Source organism: Canis lupus, chromosome 14 (genome assembly GCF_048164855.1).
Source record: "Canis lupus baileyi chromosome 14, mCanLup2.hap1, whole genome shotgun sequence".
NCBI classification, from domain to species: Eukaryota; Metazoa; Chordata; class Mammalia; order Carnivora; family Canidae; genus Canis; species Canis lupus.
The window spans coordinates 47,204,989-47,211,662 of NC_132851.1; the positions used below are offsets into that span (position 1 = coordinate 47,204,989).

General features: G+C 40.4%; 1 long non-coding RNA gene across 1 annotated transcript; it reads left to right on the forward strand.

The window, feature by feature from the left end:
* The first annotated feature begins 1,531 nt into the window (after positions 1 to 1,531).
* On the forward strand, positions 1,532 to 4,164 carry LOC140603470 (uncharacterized). The gene is made up of 2 exons (XR_012006449.1): positions 1,532 to 1,792; positions 3,562 to 4,164. It is a non-coding gene; the product is annotated as an uncharacterized lncRNA (long non-coding RNA).
* Positions 4,165 to 6,674: the final 2,510 nt, after the last annotated feature.

The following is a 6,674-nucleotide window of genomic DNA, read 5'->3' on the forward strand; positions in this document are numbered from 1 at the left end:
GAAAAATATAAAAACGAATCTGTCAACAAGAGACCAAAATTTTAAAGGACTGACCAACATATACCACTGATAAAGTTTTAGGTCTTATTATTCCCCCCCTTTATTAAGTGAAACTTAGATTGCAAAGTGATATGTTCCATGTGATCCTATATTATTAAAAATATGTTCATAAAAAAGAATCTTTCTGAAACCATACAGAGTTTATAGATGGCTTTTGCACATTTATTTCTTCAATAAATCTGTAATTTAGGGAGAACAGATAGTATTATTATTTATATTTTGTACACAGGGGAAGAGGAACGCAAAGCTTATCTGTGAGTACGTATCTAACAAATGGCAGAGCTAGAACACAAGCTCGAGTCTTCTGACTACAGATCTTTCTTGATAGTGTCCCGTTGACGCACAGCTAAAAATCACAAGGTTTCATTTGAACCTCATGTGCCACTGTTTGCATAAATGTGACAAACATGTATTATGAAATAACTCATGTGCCATAAGTGCGTAACACCAATATCGGTCCTTTTCCCACTCACACTTGTTCAACTGCTCTCATACCACCTGCACATTTCACCGTGCCCATCGCCAGTGCCATCTTACATCATTTTGTGCAATAGTTTGATTCATGTGTTTCTCTCTCACTGGACTATAAACCCCCCACCCTTCCCGAGGGGAGAGAGCATACCTGATTTTGCACACACTGAATTCCGAATAGAGTTCTCGACTCATAATAAGTGCTCAGGAAATATTTGTTGAAAGAATAAATGAATGGCAGGTTAAGACAGGGCAGCTAGTGCTTTGATTTGGGGTTCTGTTCTCAACCAGAAATCAGTGGGGCCTATGAGAGACTAAGGTCAAGGGAAAGTATTCATGAAAGTGTTTGCAGGTTGTCCTTGGATTCTGGTGGGAACCAGAGAAGAAAGCAGCGTCCTTTCCAGCTCGTGTGAAGGGAAATGTGTGTGGCTTTCCTCCTGGGGAGGCCCCTCCATGGCTCTTTCCTTTCCTTTCCTTCACCTTGGCTGTTGAGCAACGGCCATGGGTAGTAGGAGAGCCCTGGCAGTGTTGGCTCTTTTGGGCCTGGTGGGGTTGCTTGCTGACAGAGGGTGCGGTCCCCATCCTGGATCCCTGAACCAAGTCCTGAGGCCAAGTCGAGGCCAAAGTCAATGCAGCTGCTACCTTGGGCATGGAAAGGGTTTTTAATGGCAATACCTGAGCCTTTGAGGGCATCGCCATCTATTTCTTTTGGCATCACCAGAAGAAAACTCTTCCACTCTAGATATTGCCACGTCCAATGGTCCTTCTCAAAGGTGAAAAGGAGGAAACACTCTGTGCTTTTGGGAGGCTTACAACCAAGGAGTGAGGAAGTACATCATGCTCTGTCTCAGGTCCGCGTTAACTATTCTTGCCACTGAAAACAGTCCAAATGGCTTTTCATAAACTGCAAATGAAAGAATATTATCCAAAAAGTGGCCAGAACACTCATTTATCTAAGTCCAACCCTGGATCTAATATCATGACAAAATGGAAACTCAGGATCAGCCTACCTCAAAGCTTGGTGTTTCCTGAGAAACGCTTACTCAGAGTGAACTGCGTGAGATGCCCTGCCCTGAGCACAGAGTTTATTTGAAGGACTCTCAGAAGCTTGACTGATGTCATTCCTGCTCTCTGGCTCCCATCACAGGGAGGGCACAGGAGAATCACCTTTTGAGCCTGCCAGGCTGAAGGCCGGGCTCCTTTGCGGTACTGCCCCGGAGGGTCAAGTCTACTTTTAAGACTTTTCTCTTTATTATTGGTTGTAAGTAAATTTCCTTCTTGTGTAGGAGGCTCTTTGAGCTTCACATTGGTGGGTTTATAGTTTTCATCTTGGATAGTGCCTTCCATAACATTTTATGGGAGGTTTAAAGAAAACCCCATAAAATATTAATGGTTATTAATATTTTCTTCTGCAATGTCTAACTGGCTGTTAATCCCATCCAGTCTGTATTCCATCCCAGGCATTTTAGTTTGCACCTGTAGAATTTTGAGTCTCTAAAATTATCTTTTGTGTCTCCACTTAGCGTATCCTGTCTTTCCTCTAGCTTTTGAACATATGGAGTAGGGTCACAATAATTGCTTTCATGTCTTTGTCTGCTAATGCCTTCACCTGTGTCAGTTTTGGTTTTGACTTTTTTTTTCTTCACCCTGGGTCATATTTGCCTGCTTCTTGGTCTGCCTCGTAATTTTAAGAGATGCTGAACATTTTGTATTTTAACTCACCGGGTGCTGCGTGTCTTTACACTCTTATGAACGTTCTTGAACTTTGTTTTGAGATGTAGTTAACGGCAAACGGTTTGAACCTTGCGGGCTTGCTTTTGGGATTTGTTAGGAGGGTGCAGGGCATCGTTTGTTCTAGGGCTCACCTGCTTGATGAATTACTTGGATTCTCAATTTAGTTGACAAGAATGGGCACAACTGCTTCTGTGGGCTCGGAATGCTGTGACCTCAGATTCTTTTGGTGCCTCATTCCTCAGGCTCGGGTCGCTTCCTCAAAGACATCCACTGAGCAGTACTCTTGCCTCCTTGAGGGGATCTTCTACATCTCCTCCAACGTCTTTGTGTACCTCTCTCGTCTAGGTCCTCTGCCTTGTGGACACCAGCTTCCTGGGTCTTTCCTGTCTCCCATCTCTGTCTCCTTAACCCTGGGCTCCACTTGGTTTTCCCCTGGCCCTGCTGCAGTCTGGAAACTCTACCAAGGTTGTTGTAGTTGCCCTCTATCTGAGGCAACTTTCAGGCTCACCTTGCTTATGTCTCGTCCCCCAAGGATCACTGTCCTTTGTCATGTGATGCACAAATGTACAATTGAAAACTATTATGTCCTATATCTGTCCAGGTCTTTAATTGTTTCATGTAGGAGAATATAAACCTGATCTTTGTTACTCCATCCTCGCTGCAAGTGGGGGTCTGGCATCATTCGTTTTAAAGAACTCTTTACATATTAGAAGTAGTTAACTTTTTTTTCCCATCCCCTATGTTGGATTTTTTTTTCCCTTCTCAGTTTTGTTTTGTTTTATTTGATGGTCTTGTGTATAGGAATCCTGTGTTAAATTTTATATAGTCAAATTTAGCAGTATTTCATTGTTTCTGACATTGATGTCGTACTTTAAAGTCTTTCTCCAACCCAGGATTGTAATTTCAGCTGCCCCTTTTTGTCATATACTAAATTCTTTCCTACTCTTGTGCTTTATATTTTGATCTACGTCTCTGTTCTTTTATTCTACAGGAAGCATGGATATACCTTAATAATTGTAGCTGTTTAGTATATAAGAAGGCAAATGATGCGTTAGACATTGCTAGTGGCTCTTCAAAACCCATTCTCACCTTCTTTTATGCATTTAAAGCTCAGTGTTAAGATGAGCGCTGCTGCCAAGTATAGTGACTACATTTCCAAATCTCCCTGGAAGTGTGGCTATGTGATCGGTGTCTGGCCAACGGATTCTAAGTGGAAGTGGTGTCTCCAACCTCTGGGAGGAGTTCTTTAAGGAAAGGAGCTTGTTCTTGTCCTTTTCCTTTCTTTTCCCCATGTAGACACCATTGTTGGAGCTTGAGCACACAGCGTGGATCAGAGGTGGAAGCCAGGTCTGGAAATGGCAGAGCAAGATGATGAGAGGAGCCAGGTTCTCAGAGAGAAGAGGAATGATTCCAGCCCTTTGCCATCACCTCTGGACTACACTTACTTGAGGGAGAAATAGGCTTTTATATTTTTTTAAATTTTGTTTTTGCCACTGTTATTTTGGATTTTTCTATTACTCAGAACTCAACTTAATCCTGACTGACATAAACTACAGAATTATTTTGACAAAAATAAATCCTGTTGAGATTCCAATTGGAAATGACACTGAAGTCATATATTAATTTATGGGGAATTGACTTCTTAGCAATATTGTCTTCCCAACCAGGAACACGCTCGGCGCTTTCACTTATTCGTGCCTTCTTTGATGTTACAATAAGCATTTGAAAAATCCTCAAAGACTGTTTTTATCTTTGTTTTACATATTGTGTGTTTCAAGTATGTGTTACCCTTTGAATTATAAGACAAAAACAACACCAAGGCAATTAAAGTATTACGGAACAATGCAGAAATGTAAACCCAGGGTGAGCCTAAATAAAAGAAAAAAATCTGCTTGTTAAGTTGGACTTTTTTGTTTATTTGAAAATTTCATGAAAACTTCCCCACGGCACATGATTTCCAGAAAGCAAGTTGGTGGCTGTTGAACACTCCAGTGTTGCTCAAAGCAGCCTTTTTTTTTCTTTTTTCAAAGCAGCCTTTTTAAGTATAATTGCTTACCAGAATGGCCTAGAGATTCATTTGTACTACTCCATGCTTCTATTTGGGTTTCATTTCTTCATAGGATCCCATCCTTGCTACCTAAGAATGGTGTGTAATTTTTTTTGGCAGTATGGGCAGAATATGGAATGCATAAGGTTTCACTCGATCTCAGGCTTTGCAGCTAAGAAGACAAGACGTCTTGGTATCAGATGAGCTGGATTTAAGACTTAGAGTAAGCTCCTCATAGACATAAGACTGCAGATGGGTTACTTACCGTTTTAGAATCCCTGTTTCCTTATGTATAACTTGGGCAGGACAAAAATACTAGCTTCGGGTTTTTTTTTAAAATTTTTTATTATTATTTATGTATGATAGTCACAGAGAGAGAGAGAGGCAGAGACACAGGCAGAGGGAGAAGCAGGCTCCATGCACCGGGAGCCCGATGTGGGATTCGATCCCGGGTCTCCAGGATCGCGCCCTGGGCCAAAGGCAGGCGCTAAACCGCTGCACCACCCAGGGATCCCCTAGCTTTGGGTTCTTTTAGGTGTAAAAATGCTTTATAAATGAGAAAAGTCTTACAATGTTAACAATGGGTTGGCTTTCTCTAATCATAAAATAGCATATTTCTTATTATCATCAGCCATATAAAACATTTTTTTAGAGTACAAAGATCCTTGTTTAAGATAAAAAATATGCTTGGTGATATTTTTTTATTATCTCTTGATTGATGGAATAAATGGGATAGATAGTATGGATACTTCAATGACTGAATGAATATTGTGAATGAATATTTTGTGAATGAATACTTTTCAATCATGGGAACGGTGGAAACAGTGGAACTTTTGTGGCTAATTGTATTACCCATTCAGTCTATGGAAACTGGTGTTGAGATGCTTTTTTGCTACAAGTAACAGAAAACTTGAAACACACTGGCCTAAATACGAAGAAATACAATATCACACTTATAGCCTGTACAGAAGTAAGAGAGGATTCAGGCTTGGTTGATTCTCATGCTCAATGATATCAGGATTTAGGCTCTTCTTTTTTCTTCAATTTTAATTGCAGTTGGTTAATATACAGTGTTATATTAGTTTTAGGCTTACAATCGAGTGGTTCTATACCTTACACAGGGCTCATCATGATAAGTGTATTCTTAATCTCCTTCACCTGTTTTGTTTATCCCCCCCACTTCTCTGGTAACCATCTGTTTGTTCTCTATAGCTAAGAGTCTGTTTCTGGGTTTGTTTCTTTTTTCTCTGTTCATTTGTTTTGTTTCTTAAATTCTGCATATGGATGAAATCATATGGTATTTATCTTCCTCTGACTGACTTATTTCACTTAGCATAATACTCTCTCGATCCCTCCATATTGTTGCAAATGGCAAAATTTCATTCTTTTTATGGCTGAATAATATTCCATGGTATATCTACACCACATCTTCTCTACCCTTTCATCTACTGATGGACACTTGCGCTGCTTCCATAATTTAGCTATTGTAAATAATGCTTAAAAAACACAGGAATGTATATATCTTTTTGAATTAGTGTTTTCATCTTCTTTGGGTAAATACCTGGTAATGGAATTAGTGGATCATATGGTAATTCTATTTTTAATTTTTTGAGGAGCTTTCATCCTGTTTTCTACAGTTGCTGCGCCAGTTGCATTCCTACTGACAGAGCAAGAGGGTTCCTTTTTCTCCACAGCTTCTCTAAAACCCATTGTTTGATTTTAGCCCTTCTGACAGGTATGAGGTGATATCTCATTGCTGGTTTGATTTGCCTTTCCCTGATGATGAGTGATATTGAGCATCTTTTCATGTGTCTGTTGGCCATCTGGATGTCTTCTTTAGAACCCAGGTTCCTTACATCTGTCCTCAATGTTGGCTTCCCTTCAGTTATGCAGCAGGATGGCTGAGGGGCACCAGCACTCACCTCCAGACATGACAATGTCTGAGGAAAAAGAACAGAATGTATTTTGAACAGTCTGTTTTAGGAGAAGGAAACTTTTCCCAGAATCTTCCTTCTGTCCTAATGACCTCTGACCATACCTACTGGCCAGACTTAAGCTGCATGTCCATTTCTGAAACGCTGTAAATATAAATGAGATTATTTTATATCAATCTGGCTCATCCTTGGAGCTGGAGATGCCTCATTCTCCTGAAGCAAGTTTCTGGGGGAGAAGTAGATACTTGGACAAAACTGAAGTTTGTTTAGTATAACAAAGGCCATTGGTACCTGCCCTTGTCTTCTTGTTATGCACAGTTTCTGTTGCAAGTGTCTGTTTTTCTCTCTTTTTCTTTCTGAGATTTCTCTGGGATTTCCTTTCTCTCAGGGATTTCACAGAAACTTGCTTGGCTTGTGTGTGGGACATC